The 26861-nt window shown below is 39.7% G+C and overlaps 1 long non-coding RNA gene across 1 annotated transcript in view; it reads left to right on the top strand.

Annotated features, from left to right (window-relative positions):
• The window catches only part of LOC309612107, a 28604-nt gene extending 7081 nt beyond the window's left edge, over window positions 1-21523 (top strand). Inside the window, exon 2 of the long non-coding RNA XR_014234945.1 lies at window positions 19628-21523. This is a non-coding gene — a long non-coding RNA (uncharacterized lncRNA). The remainder of the gene's footprint in view (window positions 1-19627) is intronic.
• The last annotated feature ends 5338 nt before the right edge of the window (window positions 21524-26861 follow it).

Raw genomic sequence — 26861 nt, 5'->3', positions numbered from 1 at the left:
AGTGAAGGTTCTGAGCCCCACCTCAGGCTTCCCAAACTGGTGGTCTGGCAACGGGAAAAGGAATTCCTAGAGAATCAGACTTTGAAGCCTAGTGGGAATTGATTGCAGGACTTCGACAGGAATGGGGGAAACAAAGACTCCACTCTTGGAGGGCACAAACAAAGTAGTGTGCACATCGGGACCCAGGGGAAAGAGCAGTGCCCAAGGGGAGACCTACCTGCTAGACCTACCTGCTAGTGTTGGAGGGTCTCCTGCAGAGGCGGGGGGTGGCTTTGGTTCTCCACGGGGCCAAGGACACTGGCATTAGAAGTTCTGGGAAGTAATCCTTGGTGTGAGCCCTCCCACAGTCTGTCATTATCCCCACCAAAGAGCCCAGGTAGGCTCCAGTGTTGAGTTGCCTCAGGCCAAACAACCAACAGGGAGGGAACCCAGCCCCACCCATCAACAGTCAAGTGGATTAAAGTTTTACTGAGCTCTGCCTACCAGAGCAACAGTCAGCTCTACCCACCACCAGTCCCTTCCATCAGGAAACTTACACAAGCCTCTTAGATAGCCTCATCCACCAGAGGGCAGAAAGAAGCAAGAAAAACTACAATCCTGCACCCTGTGGAACAAAAACCACATTCACAGAAAGATAGAAAAGATGAAAAGGCAGAGGGCTATATACCAGATGAAGGAACAAGATAAAACCCCAGAAAAACAACTAAATGAAGTAGAGATAGGCAATCTTCCAGAAAAAGAATTCAGAATAATGATAGTGAAGATGACCCAGGACCTCGGAAAAAGAATGGAGGCAAAAATGGAGAAGATGCAACAAATGTTTAACAAAGACCTAGAAGAATTAAAGAACAAACAGAGATGACCAATACAATAACTGAAATGAAAACTACACTAGAAGGAATCAATAGCAGAATAACTGAGGCAGAACTGATAAGTGACCTGGAAGACAGATTGGTGGCATTCACTGCTGTGAAACAGACTGAAGAAAAAAGAATGAAAAGAAAAGAAGACAGCCTAACAGACCTCTGGGACATTAAATGCAACAACATTCGCATTATAGGGGTCCCAGAAGGAGAACAGAGAGAGAAAGGACCCGAGAAAATATTTGAAGAGATTATAGTCGAAAACTTCCCTAACATGGGAAAGGAAATAGCCACCCAAACCCAGGAAGTGCAGAGAGTCCCATACAGGATTAAACCAAGGAGAAACACGCCGAGACACATAGTAATCAAATTGGCAAAAATTAAAGACAAAGAAAAATTATTGAAAGCAGCAAGGGAAAAACGACAAATAACATACAAGGGAACTCCCATAAGGTTAACAGCTGATTTCTCAGCAGAAACTCTACAAGCCAGAAGGGAGTGGCATGATATACTTAAAGTGATGAAAGGGAAGAACCTACAACCAAGATTACTCTACCCAGCAAGGGTCTCATTCAGATTCGATGGAGAAATCAAAAGCTTTACAGACAAGCAAAAGCTAAGACAATTCAGCACCACCAAACCAGTACTACAACAACTGCTAAAGGAAATTCTCTAAGTGGGAAACACAAGAGAAGAAAAGGACCTACAAAAACAAACCTAAAACAATTAAGAAAATGGTCAAAGGACCATACATATCGATAATTACCATAAACGTGAATGGATTAAATGCTCCGACCAAAAGACACAGGCTTGCTGAATGGATACAAAAACAAGACCCATATATATGCTGTCTACAAGAGACCCACTTCAGACCTAGGGACACATACAGACTGAAAGTGAGGGGATGGAAAAAGATATTCCATGCAAATGGAAATCAAAAGAAAGCTGGAGTAGCTATACTCATATCAGATAAAATAGACTTTAAAATAAAGAATGTTACAAGAGACAAGGAAGGACACTAATGATCAAGGGATAAGTCCAAGAAGAAGCTATAACAATTATAAATATATCTGCACCCAACATAGGAGCACCTCAATAAATAAGGCAACTGCTAACAGCTATAAAAGAGGAAATCGACAGTAACACAATAATAGTGGGGGACTTTAACACCTCACTTACACCAATGGACAGATCATCCAAAATGAAAATAAATAAGGAAACAGAAGCTTTAAATGACACAATAGACCAGATAGATTTAATTGATATTTATAGGACATTCCATCCAAAAACAGCAGATTACACTTTCCTCTCAAGTGCACACGGATCATTCTCCAGGATAGATCACATCTTGGGTCACAAATCAAGCCTCAGTAAATTTAAGAAAATTGAAATCATATCAAGCATCTTTTCTGACCACAATGCTATGAGATTAGAAATGAATTACAGGGGAAAAAACGTAAAAAACACAAACACATGGAGGCTAAACAATACATTACTAAATAACCAAGAGATCATTGAAGAAATCACAGAGGAAATCAAGACATACCTAGAGACACATGACAATGAAAACACGATGATCCAAAACCCATGGGATGCAGCAAAAGCAGTTCTAAGAGGGAAGTTTATAGCTATAGAAGCCTACCTGAAGAAACAAGAAAAATCTCAAATAAACAATCTAACCTTACACCTAAAGGAACTAGAGAAAGAAGACAAACAAAACCCAAAGATAGTAGAAGGAAAGAAATCATAAAGATCAGAGCAGAAATAAATGAAATAGAAAAAAACAAAACAATAGCAAATATCAATAAAACTAAAAGCTGGTTCCTTGAGAAGATAAACAAAATTTATAATCCATTAGCCAGACTCATCAAGAAAAAGAGGGAAAGGACTCAAATCAATAAAATTAGAAATGAAAAAAGAGAAGTTACAACAGACACTGCAGAAATACATAGCATCCTAAGAGACTACTACAAGCAACTCTATGCCAATAAAATGGACAACCTGGAAGAAATGGACAAATTCTTAGAAAGGTATAAACTTCCAAGACTGAACCAGGAAGAAACAGAAATTATGAACAGACCAATCACAAGTAATGAAATTGAAACTGTGACTAAAAATCTTCCAACAAACAAAAGTCTAGGACCAGATGGCTTCACGGGTGAATTCTATCAAACATTTAGAGAAGAGCTAACACCTATCCTTCTCAAACTCTTCCAAAAAATTGCAGAGGAAGGAACACTCCCAAACTCATTCTATGAGGCCACCATCACCCTGATCCCAAAACCTGACAAAGATACTACAAAAAAAGGAAATTACAGACCAATATCACCAACGAATATAGATGCAAAAATCCTCAACAAAATACTAGCAAACAGAATCCAACAACACAATAGAAGGATCATACACCACGATCAAGTGGGATTTATCCCAGGGATGCAACGATTCTTCAATATATGCAAATCAATCAATGTGATACACCATATTAACAAATTGAAGAATAAAAACCATATGATCATCTCAATAGGTGCAGAAAAAGCTTTTGACAAAATTCAACACCCATTTATGGTAAAAACTCTCCAGAAAGTGGGCATAGAGGGAACCTACTTCAACATAATAAAGGCCATATATAACAAACCCACAGCAAACATCATTCTCAATGGTGAAAAACTGAAAGCATTTCCTCTAAGATCAGGAACGAGACAAGGATGTCCACTCTCACCACTATTATTCAACATAGTTCTGGAAGTCCTAGCCACGGCAATCAGAGAAGAAAAAGAAAGAAAAGGAATACAAATTGGAAAAGAAGAAGTAAAACTGTCATTGTTTGCAATGACGTGATACTATATATAGAGAATCCTAAAAATGCCACCAGAAAATTACTAGAGCATATCAATGAATTTGGTAAAGTTGCAGGATACAAAATTAATGCACAGAAATCTCTTGCATTTCTATACACTAATGACGAAAAATCTGAAAGTGAGATTAAGAAAACACTCCCGTTTACCATTGTAACAAAAAGAATAAAATACCTAGGAATAAACCTACCTAGGGAGAAAAAAGACTTGTATGCAGAAAACTATAAGACACTGATGAAAGAAATTAAAGATGATACCAACAGATGGAGAGATATACCATGTTCTTGGATTTGAAGAATCAATATTGTGAAAATGACTATACTACCCAAAGCAATCTACAGATTCAATGCAATCCCTATCAAATTACCAATGGCATTTTTTAAGGAACTAGAACAAATCATCTTAAAATTTGTATGGAGACACAAAAGACCCCGAATAGCCAAAGCAGTCTTGAGGGAAAAAAACAGAGCTGGAGGAATCAGACTCCCTGACTTCAGACTATACTACAAATCTACAGTAATCAAGACAACATGGTACTGGCACAAAAACAGAAACATAGATCAATGGAACAAGATAGAAAGCCCAGAGATTAAACCCACGCACCTATGGTCAACTAATCTATGACAAAGGAGGCAAAGATATACAATGGAGAAAAGACAGTCTCTTCAATAAGTGGTGCTGGGAAAACTGGACAGCTACATGTAAAAGAATGAAATTACAACACTGCCTAACACCATATGCAAAAATAAACTCAAAATGGATTAGAGACATAAATGTAAGACCGGACACTATAAAACCCTTAGAGGAAAACATAGGAAGAACACTCTTTGACATAAATCACAGCAAGATCTTTTTTGATCCACCTCCTAGAGTAATGGAATTAAAAACAGAAATAAACAAATGGGACCTAATGAAACGTCAAAGCTTTTGCACAGCAAAGGAAACCATAAACAAGACGAAAAGACAACCCTCAGAATGGGAGAAAATATTTGCAAATGAATCAACGGACAAAGGATTAATCTCCAAAATATATAAACAACTCATGCAGCTCAATATTAAAGAAAGAAACAACCCAATCCAAAAATGGGCAGAAGACCTAAATACACATTTCTCCAAAGAAGGCATACAGATTGCCACGAAGCACATGAAAAGCTGCTCAACATCACTAATTTTTAGAGAAATGCAAATCAAAACTACAATGAGGTATCACCTCACACCAGTTAGAATGGGCATCATCAGAAAATCTACAAACAACAAATGCTGGAGAGGGTGTGGAGAAAAGGGAACCCTCTTGCACTGTTGGTGGGAATGTAAATTGATACAGCCACTATGGAGAACAATATGGAGGTTCCTTAAAAAACTAAAAATAGAATTACCATATGATCCAGCAATCCCACTACTGGGCATATACCCAGAGAAAACCATAATTCAAAAAGACACATGCACGCCAATGTTCATTGCAGCACTATTTACAATAGCCAGGTCATGGAAGCAACCTAAATGCCCATCGATAGACGAATGGCTAAAGAAGATGTGGTACATATATACAATGGAATATTACTCAGCCATAAAAAGGAACGAAATTGAGTCATTTGTGGAGACATGGATGGATCCAGAGACTGCCATACAGAGTGAAGTAAGTCAGAAAGAGAAAAACAAATATCGTATATTAACGCACATATGTGGAACACAGAAAAATGGTACAGATGAACCGGTTTGCAGGGCAGAAGTTGAGACACAGATGTAGAGAACAAATGTATGGACACCAAGGGGGAAAAGCCGCAGGGGGGTGAGGATGGTGGTGTGCTGAATTGGGTGATTGGGGTTGACATGTATACACTGATGTGTATAAAATTGATGACTAATAAGAACCTGCAGTATAAACAAACAAACAAACAAAAACAGCTTGAATTTTATATGTGCTTTTGCATTTGATCTGGTGTATTTCCACACATCATGTATCCTCTGGAAAACCCCGCTGTACACTTACGAGATGAGAGTAAAAAAGGAAAATATCATCTTAGTATTACCACAAAAATACTTTTGATCTCAGGCACCTCCTGAAAGTGCCTCACTATCTCCATAGGGTTCTGGACCACTCTTCCCAAACTGTTTACGTGTAGGATAAAAGAAGCATAGGAGTTATCACCATTGGATAAAGCAAAATTTTCCATGTGCTTAACCAATATTGGCTGTTTAACCTAGTACTTAAGCAGTATGACAGCCAGACTCCAGAATTGAGGTGGGTGGGATAGCCAAAACCTCCAAGCATTGAACTGGGATTCAGTTCCAATTCATGTGCTTTTTAAAAGTAGTTGTTTTTCAGTGTTTTTTTGTGCTATTGTTAACCAGTGGGAGAAGAAAATTGAGCCATATCCCTAGGGAAGAACCAAAGAATTTGAGAGATAAAAATGACCTTTTAAAATAATCTAGTCATAACATTTTAGACTTTTCAGAGTTGAAAAGTACCTGAGAGGTCATCTAATCCAATCCTTAAGCTTTATAATAATTATAAGTAGTACTTGTGATGTACAGCCTAAGTGCTTTACATATAGTCAGCCTCTCTCTTTCTCATGTTATTTTGATCTTTACTGTTTCTTTTTAATATTATTTATAGTAGACAATATCAAATAGGTACCCCATCACCCACCTAGTACTACCCCTACTCACTCCAGCCTCCTCCCTAGATTATTGGATGCAAATTCTAGACATTTTATAATATCATCTACAAACATATCCATATACATCTCTAAAAGATAAGGGCTTTCAATAAATAACCATAATTCCATTCTTACACTTAAAAATTTAACAATAATGCTTTAACAGCATCAAAACCCAGTGAGTGTTTGCGTTTCCCCAATTGTGTCATACATACATGTTTTTTTTTTTCTAGTGTGTTTGAATTGGGGTGCAAATAATTTTGTACAGTACAGTTGGTTGATTTATCTTTTAAGACTGTCCATCACTTTCTTTTTTTCTTTCGTAATTTTTTCTTGTAAAAACTGGGTCATTTGTCTTGTAGAGTTTCCTTGAGTCTAAATTTTGCTGATCACATCTCTGTGGTGCCTTTTAGCATGTTCCTTTCCCTTCTGCATTTCCTTTAAATTGGTACTTAAATTTAGAAGTTTGCTCAGATTTCAAGAGTGGTAAGTATTTCTATCAGGAGGTACTGACTCTCTTTTTGTGATGTCAGTAGCTATTAATGATCTTTGCTTAGATCCATTAAATCATTACGAGCTGCAAAATAGTGATATTCTAATCTGTCATTCTTTATTTACTAGATGGAATACTTCTATAAAGAGAAAGTCTCCCTTATCTACTATGTGATTACCCAGTGGTATAGTTCATATTAGAAAGTCAGGATGAATGCTTGATTCTTTCTTTTGATTCATCAATTTTCAGAATAATGAATTAGTTTACTAGCATTCGCCAGTGGTGACCAGTTAGGGTTTTTTGTTTGGCTTTGGTTTTGGTATCATTATGAATGCCTAGACTTAAACATTTTTTAATATGCTTCAATCCATTGCTGTTATCATTGTACATTATTCCTTACCTAGTAATTTTACATGTTTGCTCTTCTAATAGACTAAGCTTGAAGATGAGGACATGTCTTAGTCATCTTTGTGTCCCTGGTGCCTAGCACATGGCTTTCAATAAACGTTTGTTAAATGAAAAAAAAATATAACCTCCCACAATTATGGTATGGATTTATGTGATTAACACCAGGCTATGGTCATTTAAGTTTAAAGGCTCCCTTATGTTGGGAACAATTAAACCACACTAAGGATAACCAGCCTAGTAACACTAGGAAATTGGGCTGTGTGCCCTATGGACAATGCCAATGTATAATTTCCCTTAAAGATAAGCAGTGGTATAGAGCAGACTAAGTCAGATGACCTGGGGATATACTGAGCGGCACCTGATGGAAGTTCTTAAATTGCTACTTATGAACTTACCGGATATATTATTTGTAGATTTTTGAAATTTGTTTTACAAAATTGTTGTTTCTTGTATTACCAAATGTGTGGCTGAGACCTTGATAGAAATAATGATGACTGTGTGACTTGAAACAGTTGATCAGGTATACAGTTCTATGTAAGATCAGTGATTGCAATAGTGTAGCTCTAGATATGAGAAGAAGCAACAAGAGGGAACTTCTTCCTGGGCCATAACAGACTAGTAAGACAGGTGGTCCAGAGACTTTTGGCTACTGTTAATAAGGCCTAGTCCAGTAATAGCACATTGAGTGGCCTATTAACAAAATCCTCACCTGACCTGGGAATGAACATTCCTAGCACCACGGGATGAAATGGTCATGAAATGCCTTCCAAACCATGTTCGAATTTATCACCATGAGGGGCCCCTGCCGACCAAAACTTGGCACTTGCCATCTGCCTCTGCAAGGATTAAGTCACAAGCCACTGCCGTTGCTGACCTTCAACACACCCTGAAAGGAGTTCAGGGTGAAGATCAGCAATGAGGCACTCTGTGTTCTGAGAAAAACTGGCAGAACAGGCCTTCAGATAGTGAGATATTTTCAGGAGAAGCTTTCAGGAGCCCACATTCTTGCATCTCCTCATATCTAGAAAAGCGCTAAAATCATTAATGGTGACACCTGCTTTGTCCATTAAGGAGAGAAATGTATTTGAAAGTCAAAATGGAGTAGCTATGGTTCAGACATCCAAGGTAAAACTGGGTGGCCATTGTGGATGTCGTTTCATACACAATTCTGTATTGCCAAGAACTTGAATTCCCTGAGTTGTGTCAGACTCAGACACCACCAGCCATTCTGAAAAGAGTGTCTGCTGGTGAAACTGAACAGGACCCTGTGGGTTCCTCGGTAAAGTTTATGATTAATCTCTCTATCCAAAACACTACTCTTTGTTTTTTCTTGTTGTTCTGCATCTGTCCCTACTCAGGATTAAGGAGTATCAAGAAAAGGGGGGATGGAACCAATCAGAACCCTGCAGGCCACCCTCCCCCCCCCAGTACAAAGGCCCCTCCATGTCGCCTGCTTCTTGTTTATAGAAAAGCTGAGTCTCAAAAGAGCAGGCGGAAGCCACTAATGATTAGGAAAATTGGGTCACAGACTCAGTGTCTGATACATATTCCCGAGTTGTTTTACAGATACTGTAACTGCCACCAGAGGGAAAAAGCCGACTGCCTGATGACCAGACTGCGGCCATGACACAAGCTGCTCCATCTTGAGCAATACTGAGCCTATTGCTAGCACAATTCCAAGAACTGGCCTTAAGAGAATGGGATTAACACTACTGCTCATAATCTATATATTTGTGGGCGTCTGAATAATCGCAGCTTGTTCTGCCCATATATGTAAGTGGGCAACTACAACTGTCAGCCAAGAGCTGCTACAAACCCACATCGACATCTTCCAGTCTAAGAATACGGCGCCCTCTGTCAGCAGGAAGAAGTTAAAGATGGACCTTCACCCATAATCTCATAGAAATGGAGTGATGTTCTGACAAAGGGGATTTGCAAGCAGCTTTTGGCAGGAAAGCTCTCTCTGCAGGACGCACCCTGTTGCCTTGTTACTAACCTTAAACCAGGTGCCGCCATACTTTACTAGTCTCCAGCCCTAGTACATCTTTCAAATATTTGATCACACAATATCTTGCCTAATCTATTGGTTCTTTCTGTAAATCAACGTAGAAGACTAAGTAATTAACAGATGACCAGATATCTTCCCTAGCTCTCCCTTCACTAATCTCATGAACACACTGTGTAAAAAAGAAAGTATCGAAAGAAAAATCACCAGATGTCACAAGACTGTACACAACCCTACACACACTCTGTGCTTTTCGTACACCTCGGGGGATAGAGCTGTGACTCCTTTGCAGAGGTTTTCACGAGCACCATCTGTAGGCTGAAAGCATGTTCTGGTGGGACTCCAATGTCAAGCTGTTCTGGTGAAAACACTTTAAGGTGAGGTCTATCAAAAATTAATCAGGGACTTCCCTGGCGCTCCAGTGGTTAAAACCTCACCTTCCAAGGCAAGGGGTGCAGGTTCAATCCCTGGTTGGGGAGCTAAGATCCCCCATGCCTCGTGGCCAAAAAACCAAAACATTAAACAGAAGCAACACTGTGACAAATTCAATAAAGTCTTTAAAAATGGCTCACATTAAATTTAAAAAAAAAAAAAGAAAAGTCAATCAGCTCATTCCCCACTGTCATTTTTTCCCAGGGCTCCTTTGGGGAATTAGGCACCTCATGTCCAAGGGAGCCCCAGGACTCCCTGTTCATTCTTCAGAGTGTTAGTCTCTGTCTACCATGCCAGAAGCTCTCATCTTTTGTTGTTTTTCCTCTTATGTTTTAGCCTAGGGCAACCTGAATTCCAATGTTATTTCTCCTGACGGTAAGTGCATTGTTTCTTCCCCAGTAGTGGCTTACGTCTCTTTGGGTTACTTGCCTTCCGGGAATCCAGTGTCACTGCCAAAAAAGTGAAGTTTTTGTTTTGTATATTTTTCTTCTGTGTCTGTTCTCTGTTGAGCACTTAAAAGGAACATTTACCAATTGAGAAAGTGCATTAGGTTCATTCCAAATGCTCTAAATTTTGCAACTTTTCTCCCAATATCTGAGGAACTTTGCACCCCTTCCTCAGAAAAGGTCAAATTTACCATTCTAATATTTTCAGGGGCCTCAAGATCTGCATTAGTATAATGTCTGTAGGCCTGATAAAGATTTTCCAAAAATTCAAAGAGGTCTCCGTTTTTTTAATTTCTTGAATTTAGTTCAAATTCTTTTGCTTTGTTTCCCTTTTCAAAAAACTGCCACCATGCACATCTGGGAGTACTCTAATAAGGGCATTTGTCCTTTATTAGGGTCCCAATTTGGTTTACCTGTGGGTGCTGCTAAGTGGGCTTCACGTGTAGAAGATCCTCCCTGTAAGGAGGGTTTCGATCTTTCCAATTAAACAAGCCTGAGAAACCCAGCCAGCTGGTCATTTGCATTTAGGCCCCCTGTGAGATGACAGCATAAAGTACACTATCCTGCCCCGGGAGTGACTCCTGGCTCAAATTGGGGGCTCTATTGAGTCTTAGAAGCCGATACCAGACCAAATCCCTGTGCTCCAGGACTAACACAGGATTTTCTAATTGATCCCTGTAAGGATGGACAGCCGTGAGCCCCAGTGTCAGGAACTGGACCTGGAGAGACACGGAAGGTGGTGGAGGGGTGGGTATAGTGGAATGATGGCTACAGTGGCAGGGACACCTACGTCAGCTGGAGGAGTTAAGGTCTGAAGCAATATATCCTCACCCTCATTACCTTCCTTTTCTTATTTTCCCTGATGTAATCGCAGAAATGCTTGTATGTAAAGAATTTCATCATTCTTTCCCTCTTCTTCACAGAATAGCCACCATAGAACCATCAATAGCAATTGATCATCTCTAACCATTAACAGGATGCCTTTCTGCCTGGGCATCAGGCAACCTGGCTGATTTCTGGACTGGGGCTTTTGGTGATTTTAGGAACCAAGTGGAACCTTTCTCTTCTCCCTGGGAATGTCCTACAGCCAGGGCTTTTTTACTTGTATTCCTTTTCTCTATTCGACATCTGTAGAAGTTTTAAATATCACAAAATTTTTTTAGCAATAAACGTGGAAACAGTACAGACAAAATGAAAAGTTAGAACACACCCTCACACCATACACAAGAATAAACTCAAAATGGCTTAAGGATTTAAATGACACATGACACCATAAAACTCCTAGAAGAGAACATAGGTAAACACTGTCAGACATAAATTGTACCAATGTTTTCTTAGGTCAGTCTCCCAAGGCAATAGAAATAAAAGCAAAAATAAACAAATGGGAACTAATTAAACTGGGAAACTTTTGCACAGCCAAGGAAGTCATAAACATAATGGAAAGAACTTAAGGAATGGGAAAAAACATTTGCAAATGATGTAACCGAGCAGAGATTAATTTCCAAAATACACAGACAGCACCTACAACTCAATATCAAAAGAAAAACCCAATCATACAATGGGCAGATGACCGAAAAGACCTTTTTTTAAAGAATACATACATACAGATGGCCAATAGGCACAAGAAAAGATGCTCAACATCACTAATTTTTAGAGAGATACAAATCAAAACTGCAATGATGTACCACCTCAATCTGGTCAGAACGGCCATCATTAAAACATCTACAAATAACAAATGCTGGAGAGGTTGTAGAGAAAATGGAACCCTCCTACACTGTTGGTGGGAATGTAAATTGGTGGAGCCACTATGGAGAACAGTATGGAGGTTCCTCAAAAAACTAAAAATAGAGTTGCCATATGATCCAGCAATCCCACTCCTGGGCATATTATCCGGACAAAGCTCTAATTCAGACAGATACATGCACCCCAATGTTCACAGCAGCAGTATTCACAATAACCAAGACATGGACGCAATCTAAATGTCCATCAACAAATGAATGGATAAAGAAGATGTGGTACATATATATAATGGAATATTACTCAGCCATAAAAATGAATGAAATGCCATTTGCAGCAACATGGATAGAACTAGAGATCATATTAAAGGAAGTAAGTCAGATAGAGAAAGACAAATAACGTGTGGTATCACTTATTTGTGGAATCCAAAATATGACTCAAATGAGCCTATCTATGAAACAGGAGAACTCACAGATGTAGAGAACAGACGGGTGGTTGCCAAGGGATAGGGAGGTGGGGGAGGGATGGAGTGGGAGTTTGGGAGTAGCAGGTGGAAACTATTATATATGGGGTGGATAAACAACAAGGTCCTACTGTAGAGCACAGGGGGCTAAATTCAATACCCCGTAATAAGCCATGATGGAATGGATTATGAAAAACAACATATATATATGTACACACACATATATATATAACTGAAACACTTTGTTGTACAGTAGAAATTAACACAACATTGTAAATCTACTAAACTTCAATAAAATACATTTTAAAAAAACCGAAGAAGCAAATGAACTGGTTCACAAATTGGGTAAAAGCCCAGCAACTCTTTCCTCTCTGCAACAGGGTGCCCCACTCAAATACAAAACAAACTGGCTTATTCCGCAGAATAAAAGCCCCAAACGGAGAGGTTTCTGGCTGCACACACCAGAGCAACTTACCCCACTGCGTGGAGGCCTTCGGCTCCCAAATGTTGATTCCTTGCTCCAATTGCCAGGCGCTGGGGCGGCCAGAATGTTGACGGGAAGATCCTCGGACAAGCAGTCCCGGCAGCGGCCAGGGCCTTACCCCCAAATTCCCAGGCTGCGATCAGCTGGCCAGGAGCAGCAAGGCCCCTGGCGGGTTTCAGCAAAATCTGTTGCCAAGTCCAAACTTTACTACTCACCACGTGACAGGCCAATAAATTGAAAGTCGAGCTGTTGGGACAAGAACTAGCGACTTTATTCGGAAAGCCAGCAGACCGAGAAGATAGCAGACTCCCACCCCCAAAACACCACCTTGCCTGAGTTAGAATTCACGCTTCTTTTATACTCAAAGGGCGGGAGTCAAGTCAAACACTTCCTGGGTCAGGTGAGCTGCAGAGGGGAGGTGTTAACTTCTCCTGTCCTGCAGGCATTCACAGGTGGGCCTGGTCAGGATGTCTCCGGTGAGCTAAACAGAGGTATTTTTAGCTTCATGATCATTACCTGAGAGGCAGGGTTCCCAGAGATGGACCATGATGTATAATTAACGCTTACAGGCAACACCCATTTAGTGATTAACTTGTAGTTGAATACAAAGGTTTTTCCCTATGACAGAAAGTCTACGTCCAATATCTGAGACAGAATCTCAATATATTTTCTTAATTTTACCTCTTGATCAGTACAAGTAAAAGAGTAAATTCGTTTAATCCAGAATGAATCTTTTTCAAATTCTGGGGATTGGGGAGTGGAGGGAGAGGAGGGCAGATAGTCCTGGTGTCAACTTCTAAAAATGATAATAGCTTCTATTTAATCCAATTTTAGCAAGTCGGGATTTGGCTTGGTGTTTACGATACAGTAGGTTTCACAAACATTCATTGAAGGGCTAAGTATAAATATCATACAGTTAGAAAATCAGAGATTTCCATAAGCTAGTTTGTCAAAAGAAAACCTTTTCCCCTTTGAGGCAAGAATCTGTGAGTGTGGTGAGTTTGGCTTAATGTGGAGGCCACAGAGAGGGTAGCAGGTGGGGAAGAGAATGATCTGGGTGTAGAAGGGGAGAAGTCCTTTCTTACTAAAATAAAATGCACAAGTGAATCACGACCATAGTAAGAATTCAAAAGATAGGGAAAAAATAGACACCCCCTGAAAAAATGTACATGGGGAGACAGCTGGGAGGGACTTTTGGTGTACTAACATTTATTTTACAGCCAAAGCATATATACATATATGTGAGTGTGTGTGTGTGTGTGTTGGTGTTAGGGAGAAGAGCTATAGGAAATAGATGACAATATTTAAAGTGAGTATTAATCTTTTTAACTGAAAACATGCTTATCTTAACATGCGTGGCTCAGATTTCTTCTAAGGAAGGTCTGGCTGTTTAAAGTTCATACATCCTGTATGTTCACCTTAAATCTGCAGCCCAAACACAAGGCAGCAGTCACTAAAAACTGCAACTGTCAGACCAGTTGAGCTTGGAGCACCTGAATCATGGAGACTCACAGGATCCTGTTGACTTGCTCTGGGCTCAACCAGTGGGGAGATGAATTTACTCAGAGTGAAAGTCAAGGAAACTCATTTTTCTCGGAGGCCTTGACCAGAAGTGATTCCAAGTGTCACTTAGTCCCTGCTTCAGGTACTGGGATGAGTGCACTGATACCAGCCCACAGTGTTCACTGGTTTTCCTTTCATTTAACACATCCTGGAACGAGATTCCTCGGACGTCTTCAGTGCGAGTGGATCACACGTCTAATGGCCCTAGTGTGAACCCCTTTCTGCCTTTGCTCACATGGTGAATCCTGTCTGGCTACCCACATTTTCCCCTCCTCAGCCATCTCACATCGCTTATCCCACTTAGCCTGAGACACACTCCTTCTCATTTGCCTCTGTAGCTGTGGACAGTGGCCATCTATTGAAATACTTTATTGTTGCGTGATATTCCATAATCTTACCTTCCACACTACACTTAATTGCTTCTGAATTCTTAGTTGCCTAAAACTGGACCCCAAATTCCTCCCTCAAATTCCAAAACAGGCGAACATATTTGCTTTCCAGTTGAATTTTGAATGTTTTAAAAGTGCTAACTATGTGCCTGACATATTAGACACTGAGAAAATTACAAAGCTGGAAAACCCTTAACGTCTCTAGTCATAGAGAGTAGTGTCGACAGAAGGGAGTTCAGGAAACCAACTCATTATGATAGAGGGTCTTAACTCCCTGACTGAAATATTTAGACTTTATTATTTGGAGTTGGTATATATAGAAGCTCTTGGATACGTTTGAAGGGGAGAACACTAAGGAATAAGGAAAGTGTTAACAGAGGGGCAGGCATTATCATGCAGGCAAATTAGAAGGGAGTAAAGGGTCAGAAAGAGAGGTCTTGAGGAAGTTGGTATCTGTGAGATTCATCCATGAAATTCATTCGTACTGTTTCCTGTATTTGTACGTAGTTGTTTCTCATGGTGCTATAGTATTCCACTGTGAGAATCTACCACACCTGTTTTATCCACTGTATTGTTCATAGGCATTTGGGTAATTTTTAGTTTTTGACTATTATGAGTACTATTCCTATGAACATTCTAGCAAATGTCTCTTTTGGTGAATATATGTATGCATTTCTATTTGGTGTATCTGTCAGAAATAGACTTGCTGACTTAGCTTTAGTAGAAATCACCAAATAGAGTTCCTGAGTGGTCATGCCAATCTGTACCGCCACTGGCAGCATATGACAGCTGCAGTTTTTCCATATCCCCATTAACACTTAGTATTGTCAGCCTGGAATCATAGCCATATTGGTGGACTTTTAATGGCCAGAATGACATTTTAAAACTGTAGATAACATTCTCTCTCTGTTCTGCTTTAAATCTTCTAATAGCTTTCAATTTTGCCTACAATAAAATCCAACCTTCTTCCTATTGCCTACAGGCCCCGGTACGGTACAGCCCTGGCTACTCTCTGACTGTATTTACCCAACGCTCGTACATGTTCACTGTATTCTGGTCACTCTGACTTCATTTCTGTTATTTAGAAATTTCCACACTCTTTCTTCCTTCAGATATTTCGTCGCAGCTGTTCCTTCTGTGAAGAGAGGTCTCCGCCAGATGTCTACCTGGGGATCTCCTTGTCATTACTCAGGCCACAATCACTTCTGCAGTGAAGCCTCTCCCAACACACTCTCTACCTCTTCATCGTATTTCATATCCTCATGGTTCTCACCAACCTGAAATCATCTCTTTAAGTGCTTTCATTCAGTGCTTTTTCCCCACATCTATCACCCCCCCAAACACAGTAGCCACTATACTGTAAGCTCTGAGATTGTCTTCTGTCCAGCTGTTTCCAACACTTGTAGTATCATCTGACACAAAGGAGGAGACTGGGTAAATATTTGATGAGTGAGGGAATGAACTGATGACTGGAGCTGAGGACCCCAGGACACTAAATGTGGTAGCATCATCTTCCTGTCACCCCTGTTGCTTCTTCCATCTCTAGAAGTTCATTTTCCTCCAGCAACAAAAGTCAACTGCAGAATTGCTGCTGTGTATTCTCAAGCCTCCCAGAGAGAAAATGAAAAAGGTAAGAACTTAAGCTTGAAGGTATAAAGATCTCGGTAGGACCCCACTCCCCACACAATGAGTTTCGGAACATTTGGCCATGCCCTGTGGACACATTCCTGCTTCATTCTCACTGGGAAACTAGTTGTACATTATGTTCAATGGGAAATCAGTTATTTAGTTCGAAAAAAATAGTTAATATACATTATATTCAATATACATTTGTATACGAAATCTTTAAAATATGTTGCCTTGCTACTCTTCTGAATATGCATCACATCCTTGTCTGAATATCAAACGAATTGAATGTAAAATTCAACCAATCCGAAGTCATCAATGCCTCCATCACATATAGACCATTGCTTCACACCTGCTCTCAGGATGAGGTAATGAATTTTTAGAGGAATTGTTTCAGGTGATTAAAAAAAGAATTGAAAGAGTCCATTATCTGTGGCTTGTGACTAATGGCATGAACTTCTAAGAATATTCTCATTGCAAAAATATCTGCAATATTAAATACTGTGGCATGGAAGCGTTGCTTGTAGGACGATGGTAAAGAACTCAGTACTCAGCAAGTATCTATTATTGTCAAGCACTCTTTTAAGGAGTTTTTACAAATACCACCTCTGAAAAGTCCGTCTATCATTGCTATGTTATAGGTAAGTGGCACTGCTGGGTTTCAACTCCCTTTCAGGGAGAGCACAGTGAGGTACATCTGTGCCTCCCTTTGAAGAAGGTAACCACATAAAATATCACAGGTCGAATATAACGAGTTCTCTACAAATTGATGAGAGGAAGACAAACAACTAGGTGGGTGAAAGGGAAAAACATGATAAGGAATTTCAGAGGACAAAGGTGAACATAGGCAAAGGCGTTCCATCTTCCTAGTAATCAGAGAATTGTAAAATAAATGCACACAATAGCTTTCCCATCATTGCACTGGCAAAAGCTGGTACAGTGTAAAAGTCTGACATTACCAAATATTGGCAAGAACATGAAGCAATGAAACGCTTATCCTCTACATGATACTAATGTAGAGAAAGCTAGGGAACCTCTAATACAGTCGAAGGTCCATCTACCCAGTGCTCCTGCAGTTTCACTCATTAGACAAGCTCTCAAAAACCCACACTAGAATTCTCGAGAAGATGATGGAGTAGAAGAACCTTGAGCTCACGTCCCCTCACAAGCATAGCAAAACCACAACTGCTCTAGAACCATCGTTAAAAAAGACTGGAACCTAACAAGCAAGATATTCTACACCCAAAGACAATGAAGAAACCACAATGAGATGGTAGGAGGGATACAATGCCAATATAATCAAATCTCATAACACATGGGTCAGTGACCCAAAACTGGAGAATAATTATATACAGAAGTTCTCCCACAGGATTGAGTTCTGAGTCCCACGTCAGGATCCCCAACTTGGGGTTCTGGCATAGGGAGGAGAAGCCTTCAGAGCATTTGGCTTTGAAGGCCAGCAAGGCTTGATTGCAGGTGCTCCACGGGACTGGGGGAAACAGACACTCCACTAGTGCAGGGTACACACAAGTTCTCACATGCACCAGGCCCCAGGGAAAAAGCAGTGACTTCATAGGGGCATAGGCCAGACCTACCCGCTGGTCTTGCAGGGTCTCCTATGGCGGCAGGGGATGGCTGTGGCTCACAATGGGGAAAAGACACTGCTTACAGAGTTATCGGGGAATATTCATCAGCATGAGCTCTCCTGGAGGTCTACATTTTGCACAAAGACCTGACCCTACCCAACAGCCTGAAGGCTCCAGTGCTGAGATGCCTCAGGCCAAACAACCAACAGGGAGAGAACAGTCCCACCCATCAGCAGACAGGCTGCCTAAAGACTTTCTGAGCCCACAGCCACCTCTAGAAGCACCACTTAACAGGACCCGACTCACAACAGGGCCAAGACCTAGCTCCAGCCACCAGTGGGCAGGCACCAGCACCCTCACACCAGGACGCCTGAACAAGCCTCTAGACCAGCCTCACACACCAAGGGGGCAGACACCAGAAGCAAGAAAATTATGATCCCACAGCCTGCAGCAATGAGTCTGCAAACACAGGTGAGAACCTACCCAGGACCAGCTGGAACCTGGCCCTTGGATGATGAGAGGGGAGGGAACTGTTAGGACACATAGGACATCCCCTACAAGAGGGCCACTTCTCCAAGGACAAGAAACATAACTAACCTTCCATATACATAAAAAAACAAATAGAAATTTAGACAAAATGAGACAGCAAAGGAATATGTTTCAGAAAGTGGAACAAAATAAAACCTCAGAAGAACAATGAAGTGAAATGGAGAAGGCAATATACCAGAGAAAGAGTTCAGAGTAATGATTGTAAAGATGATCCAAGAACTCTGGAAAAGAATGGAGGTAGAGCAAGAGAAGTTACAAGAAGTTTTTAACAAAGACTTAGAAAATATAAAATACAAACAAGGAGAGTTGAAGACTACAGTTACTGAAACGAAAAATGCACTAGAAGGAATCAACAGCAGAAAAATTAGGCAGAAGAACAGATAAGTGAGCTGAAAGACAAGAGTGGTGGAAATCACTTATGTGGAACAAAATAAAGGAGAAAGAATACAAGGAAATGAGGACAGTTTAAGACATCTCTGAGACAACATCAAACACACCAACATTTGCATTATATGGGTCCCAGAAGGAAAAGAGAGCGGGAAAGGCTCAGATAAAATATTTCAACAGATAATAGCTGAAAACTTTTCTAACGTGGGAAAGGAAACAGTCACCGAAATCCAGTAAGTACAGAGAGTCCCAAGCAGGACAAACCCAAGGAGGAATACACCGAGACACATAGTAATCAAATTGACAAAAATTAACGTTAAGAGAAAAGATTAAAAGCAACAAGGGGGAAGCAAGAAATAACATACAAGAGAATCCACATAAGACTATCAGCTGATTTTTTCAGCAAAATGTGCAGGCCAGAAGGGACTGGTACAATGTATTTAAAGTGATGAAAGGGAAAAACCTACATCCAAGAATACTCTACCCAACAAGGTGCTCATTCAGATTTGATGGAGAAATAAAAAGCTTTACAGAGACACAAAAGCTAAAAGAATTCAACACCACCAAACCAGCTGCACCACAAATGCTAAAGCAACTTCACTAGGCAGAAAAGGCCAAAACTAGAGACAAGAAAATTTTTAAATGGGAAAGCTCATCGGTAAAGTCAAACATAAAGTAAAGGTAGGAAATTATCTACAAATAAATATGACATATAAACCAGTGCTCATGATAGGAGGAGAGGGAAAATGCAGAATACTTGAAATGCATTTCATATTAAGAGAGCAGCAACTTAATACAGTAATGTATATATATAGACTGCTATATCAAAACCTCATGGTAACTGCAAACAGAAAATCTTTAATAGATATACAGACACAAAAGGAAAAGGGATCCAAACACAAAACTAAAGAAAGTCAAATCACAAGAGAAGAGAACAAAAGAGGAAAGGAGGAAATAAGACCTACAAAAACAGATTGAAAACAGTTAACAAAATGGCATTAAGAACATACATATTGATAATTACCTTGAATGTAAACAGATAAATGGCTCCAACCAAAAGACATTGACTGGCTTACTGGATACAAAAATAAGACCCATATATATGCTGTCTACAAAAGACCCACTTCAGATCTAGAGACACATACAGACTGAAAGTGACGTGATGGATAAAGCTATCCTAAGCAAATGGAAATCAAAAGAAACCTGGAGTTGCAATACTCCCATCAGACAAAATAGACTTTAAAATAAAGACTGTTACAAGAGACAAAGAAGGACACTACATAATGATTAAGGGCTCAGTCCAAGAAGAAGATATAACAATTGTAAACATAGATGCACCCAACAAAGGAACACCTCAATATATAAGGTAAATGTTAACAGCCATAAAAGATAAACTGACAGTAACACAATAATAGTTGGGGACTTTAACATCTTAATTACACGAGTGGAGAGATCATCCAGACAGAAAATCAATACGGAAACACAGGCCTTAAATGGCACATTAGTCCAGAAGGAATCATTGATATTTATATAGCGATCCTTCAAAGGCAGCAGAATACACATTCTTTTCAGGTGCACACGGAACATTCTCCAGGATAGATCCCATGATGGGCCACAAAGCAAGCCTTGGTAAATTCAAGAAAATTTAAAGTATAGCAAGCATCTTTTCTGACCACACCACTATGAGGTTAGATATCAACCACAAGAAAAAACTGCAAAAATCACAAACACGTGGAGGCTAAACAATATGCTACTAAACAACCAATGGATCACTGAAGGAATCAAAGAGGAAATCAAAAAAATACCCAGAGACTAATGAAAATGAAAACAGAATGATCTATATCTACGGGATGCAGGAAAAGCTGTTCTAACAGGTAAGTTTAGAGCAATACAAGCTTACCTCAGGAAACAAGAAAAATCTCAAACAACCTGTCTTTACACCTAAAGCAAGTAGAGAAAGAAGGAAAAACAAAACCTGAAGTTAGCAGAAGAAAAGAAATCATAAAGCTCAGAGCAGAAATTTCAAATGAAATAGAGATGAAGAAAATACAAAAGATCAATGAAACTAAAAGCTGGTTCTTTAAAAAGATAAGCAAAATTGATAAACCTATAACCAGACTCATCAAGAAAGAAAGGGAGAGACCCAAAACAATAAAATCAGAAATGAAAAAGGAGAAGCTACAGTGGACACCACAGAAATACAAAGGACCATAGTAGACTACTCCAAGCAATTACATGTCAATAAAATGGAGAACCTAGAAGAAATGGACAAATTCTTAGAAAGGTACAATCTCCCAATACTGAACCAGGATGAAATAGAAAATACAAACAGGCCAATAACGAGTATTGAAATTGAATCTGCTGAAACCAATGTCAAACAAAAGTCCAGGATCAGATGGCTTTACAGGTGAATTCAACCAAACATTTAGTGAAAAGATAACACGAATGCTTCTGAAACTATTCCAAAGAGTTGCAGAGGAAGAACACTTCCAAACTCGTCCTATGAGGCCACCATCACCGGGATACCAAAACCACACAAAAATACCACAAGAAAAGAAATTACAGGCCAATATCCCTGATGAACATAGATGCAAAAAATTCTTAACAAGATCCTAAGCAAACCAAATTCAACAATATATTAAGAGAATCATACACCATGATCAAGTGGGATTTATCCCAAGAGTTTATGGATTTTTCAATATCCACACAATCAGTGTGATACATCACATCAACAAAGTAAAGAATAAAACCCATATGATCATCCCAATAGATGAAGAAAAAGCTTTGGGTAAAATTCAACATCCATTTATGATAAAAGCTCTCTAGAAAGTCAGGCATAGATGGGACCTACCTCAGCATAATAAAGGCCATATATGACAAACCCACAGCTAATATCATACTCAATGGTGAAAAGCTGAAGGTATTTCCTCTAATACCAAGAACAAGACAAGGATGTCAATTCTCGCCACTTTTATTCAACACAGTTTTGGAAGTCCTAGTCACAGCAATCAGAGAAGAATAATAAATAAGTTATCCAAATTGGAAAAGTAAAACTGTTACTGTTGGCAAACGACATGAAAGTATACACAGAAAATCCTAAAGATGTTACCAGAAGACTACTACAACTCAATGAATTTGGTAAAGTTGCGGGATACAAAATTAATACACAGAAATCTGCTGCATTTGTATACATTACCAATGAAAGATCGGGAACAGAAATTAAGGAAACAACGCCATTTACCACACATCAAAAAGAATAAAATACATAGTAATAAACCTACGTAAGGGGGCATAAGGCCTGTACTCCACAACAATAAGACCCTGATGACAGAAATCAAAGATGACACAAACAGTTGGAAAGATATACCATGTTTGTGAATCAGAAACACCAGTATTTCCAAAATGACTATACTCCCAAAGGCAAACTACAGATTCCATACAATCCGTATCAAATTACCAATGATGTTTTTCACAGAAGTAGAACAAAAAATTTATAAATTTGTATGGAAACACAAAAGACCCTGAGAAAGAAAGCAATTTTAAGAAAGAAAAACAGAGCTGGAAGAATCAGGCTCCCTGACTTCAGACTATGCTACAAAGCTAGACATCAAAACAGTATGGTACTGGCACAAAAACAGACAAAAATCAATGAAATAGGATAGAAATACCAGAAATATGTCCGTGCAACAATGGTCAATTGTTTTACAACAATGTAGGCATGGATATACAATGGAGAAAATAGTCTCTTCAAAAGTGGTGCTGGGAAAACTGGACAGCTACATGTGAAAGAATGAAATGAGAACTTTCTCTAACACCATATGCAAAAGTAAACTCAAAATGGAGTAAAGACTTCAATGTAAGACCAGCTACTATAAAACACTTAGAGGGAAACATAGGCAGAACATTCTTTGACATGAATTGCAGCAATACCTTTTTGGATTTCTCTCAGAGTAATGGAAATAAAAAAGTAAACAAATGGGAACCAATTAAACTTGAAGATTTTGCACAAAGGAAACAATAAAACCAAAAGACAACCTCCTGAACGGAGAAAATGTTTGTAACTGATACAATTGACACGGGATTAATTTCCAAAATATACACACAGTTCATACAACTCAATGTCAAATCAACAAAAAACTGAATCAAAAAATGGGCAGAAGATTTAAATAGACATTTCTCCAAAGAAGACATGCAGATGTCCAAAAGGCAGAGGAAAGGGTATTCAACATCGGTAACTATTAGAGAATGCAAATCATAATGACAGTGAGGTATCACCTCACACTGACCAGAATGGCCATCATCAAAATTCTAAAAATAATAAATGCTGGAGAAGGTGTGGAGAAAAAGGAGCCCTCCTACATTGTTGGTGGGAATGTAAACTGGTACACCCCTATGGAGAACGGTAGGGAGGTTCCTTAAAAAACTAGAATTACCATATGATCCTGCAATCCCAATCCTGGATATATATCCAGAAAACACAAAAACTCTAACTTGAAAAGATACATGCACTCCAATGTTCATAGCAGCACTACTTACAATATCCAAGACATGGAAGCAACCTAAATGTCCATCAACAGATGAATGGATAAAGAAAATGTGGTAGTGGAATACGACTCAGACTTAAAAAAAAGAATGACATAATGCCATTTGCAGCAACATGGACCTAGAGATTATCAAACTACGTGAAGTAAGTCAGACAGAGAAAGACACATAACATATGATATCACTTATATGTGGAATCTAAAAAAAGTGATACAAAGGAACCTATATACAAAGCAGAAATATGCCCACAGACATAGAAAACAAACTTATGGTTACCAAAGGGGAAAGTGGGGAGGGGTAAATTAGGAGTTTGGGATTAACATAAATACATTACTATATATAAACTAGATAACCAACAAGGACCTCATGTATAGCACAAGTATCTATACTTAATATTTTGTAATAACCTTAAGGGAAAAGAATTTGAAAAAGAATAGATGTATATATGTGTATAACTGAATCACTTTGTTTTACACCTGAAAATAACACAACATTGTAAATGAACTATATGTCAATAAAAAAATAAAAAAGAAAAGATTTAATCTGAAGATTCCTTACAGAAACTTCTAGCACAATCAGATTAAAAGAGTCTACATGATCAGGTAACCAGACTCACTTTGCAAACAAAACAAAACACCTAATTCTTCTTTGGCTATATTTGGTAGAAATAAGGGTAATTTTAGACAGAAAAAGGATATGTTTCAGAGAATGTTAAATTCTAGTTTTGTCAACTGAGATGTATTTACTATGACTCGCTTCCCAGATAGTTTCTTGCTGTTAGGCTATATTGTTGCAAAGTTTAATGGAATTAGTAAAAGGACACCAAGTTTGTTTCTGAAGCTTATCTCAGTAATCTATCTTTGAATAGAGAGCAGATGTCCCATGACCTACAACCAGAAGATTAGGCATCATTTAAAAGCCTTTCTCCAACCTAGATGGAAAGACATTTATCAGATACCCTTAACTGGCTCATGCACAGCAAAAGTGATGAGAATTGACTCTTGGATTAATATTTCCACTTAGAAAGGGCCTGTGCACTGCACTGGCCTATAGAGAGGATGGTTGACCTCAAAATCACCTTAAAAACAATGCTCAGAGGGGAAATGACCAGACCAGGATAAGAAGACATCTGAAGTGGACAGCTTATCCAACATGTGAGACCACGCCTGTATACCAATTACTTTGATAATTGCTCACACCTCTGCTTATTAAAAAAAAAAAAGGTATTTCACAATCTATGCAGAGTTAAATTTATCCCAATTGTTAGGGTTATCTTCAATTACCTAGAACCAGTGCTTATGGGTTACACTGGGGATTTCTCCACTCCATGGCTCTTATTGCTTGGCTCTTAGGAAATTTATTCTAGAAGAAAGAAATTATAATATCTGTTCAGGAGACTACTGACCATTACTAGGTGGGATTCCCTTACCTGGACAATTAATAATACCTGCTCTGACCCTGGCCATAAATGTGAATTTTCTTCTAAAGTTACTCAAGCTCAGTCAGAGCAACAAGCAAATTTTCAGCCAAAGAATATAACCTCCAGAGAATGCATCAGCGTAGAAGCAGGAAGAACAGTACCTTATGCAAAAAAGAATGATCAAGAGAAATTATACTCCAGGAGCTGTACCTGAGGAACTGCATCTGAGGAACCTCAATCACACCTGGACCTGAATTAGATATCAAGATTCTGGACATCAATCTAATGCCATAATCAGATGAGACTTTTGGAGGTCTTAGGAGAGGCTTGAGGGAGGAACCAAGATGGCGGAGTAGGAGGACCTGCTCTCATTCCCTCTTGCAAGAACACCAGAATCACAACTAGTTGCTGGACAATCATCGACAGGAAGACACTGGAACTTACCAAAAAAGATACCCCACATCCAAAGACAAAGGAGAAGCCACAATGAGACGGTAGGAGGGGCACAATCACAGTAAAATCAAATCCCGTAACCGCTGGGTGGGTGACTCACAGACTGGAGAACACTTATACCACAGAAGTCTACCCACTGGAGGGAAGGTTCTGAGCCCCACCTCAGGCTTCCCAACCTGGTGGTCCAGCAACGGGAAGAGGAATTCCTAGAGAATCAGACTTTGAAGCCTAGGGGGAATTGATTGCAGGACTTCGACAGGACTGGGGCAAACAGACACTCCACTCTTGGAGGGCACACACAAAGTAGTGTGCACATCGGGAGCCAGGGGAAAGAGCAGTGACCAAGGGGAGACTGAACCAGACCTACATGCTAGTGTTGGAGGGTCTCCTGCAGAGGCGGGGGGTGGCTGTGGCTCTCCGTGGGGCCAAGGACACCGGCAGCAGAAGTTCTGGGAAGTACTCCTTGGTGCGAGCCCTCCCAGAGTCTGTCATTTCCCCCACCAAAGAGCCCAGGTAGGCTCCACTGTTGGGTTGCCTCAGGCCAAACAACCAACAGGGAGGGAACCCAGCCCCACCCATCAACAGTCAAGCGGATTAAAGTTTTACTGAGCTCTGCCTACCAGAGCAACAGTCAGCTCTACCCACCACCAGTCCCTCCCATCAGGAAACTTACACAAGCCTCTTTGATAGCCTCATCCACTAGAGGGCAGAGAGCAGAAGCAAGAAGAACTACAATCCTGCAGCCTGTGGAACAAAAACCACACTCACAGAAAGATAGACAAGACGAAAAGGCAGATGGCTATGTACCAGATGAAGGAACAAGATAAAACCCCAGAAACACGACTAAATGAACTAGAGAGAGGCAACCTTCCAGAAAAAGAATTCAGAATAATGATAGTGAAGATGATCCAGGACCTCGGAAAAACAATGGAGGCAAAGATCGAGAAGATGCAAGAAAGTTTAACAAAGACCTAGAAGAATTAAAGAACAAACAAACAGAGATGAACAATACAATAACTGAAATGAACACTACACTAGAAGGAATCAATAGCAGAATAACTGAGGCAGAAGAACGGTTAATTGACCTGGAAGACAGAATGGTGGAATTCACTGCTGTGGAACAGAATAAAGAACAAAGAATGAAAAGAAATGAACACCACCTATGAGACCTCTGGGACAATATTAAACGCAAGAACATTCGCATTATAGGGGTCCCAGAAGGAGAAGAGAGAGAGAAAGGACCAGAGAAAATATTTGAAGAGATTAGTCGAAAACTTCCCTAACATTGGAAAGGAAATAGCCACCCAAGTCCAGGAAGCGCAGCAACCCCGTACAGGATAAACCCAAGGAGAAACACACCGAGACACATAGTGATCAAATTCGCAAAAATTAAACACAAAGAAAAATCATTGAAAGCAGCAAGGGAAAAACGTAGAACAACATTCAAGGGAAATCCCATATGGTTAACAGCTGATTTCTCTGCAGAAACTCTACAAGCCA

This window comes from Balaenoptera borealis, assembly GCF_965194805.1.
Source record: "Balaenoptera borealis genome assembly, chromosome: 15".
Taxonomy (NCBI): Eukaryota; Metazoa; Chordata; class Mammalia; order Artiodactyla; family Balaenopteridae; genus Balaenoptera; species Balaenoptera borealis.
Note: the sequence above shows the minus strand (reverse complement) of the source record. Positions and strands in the feature narration are given on the sequence as shown.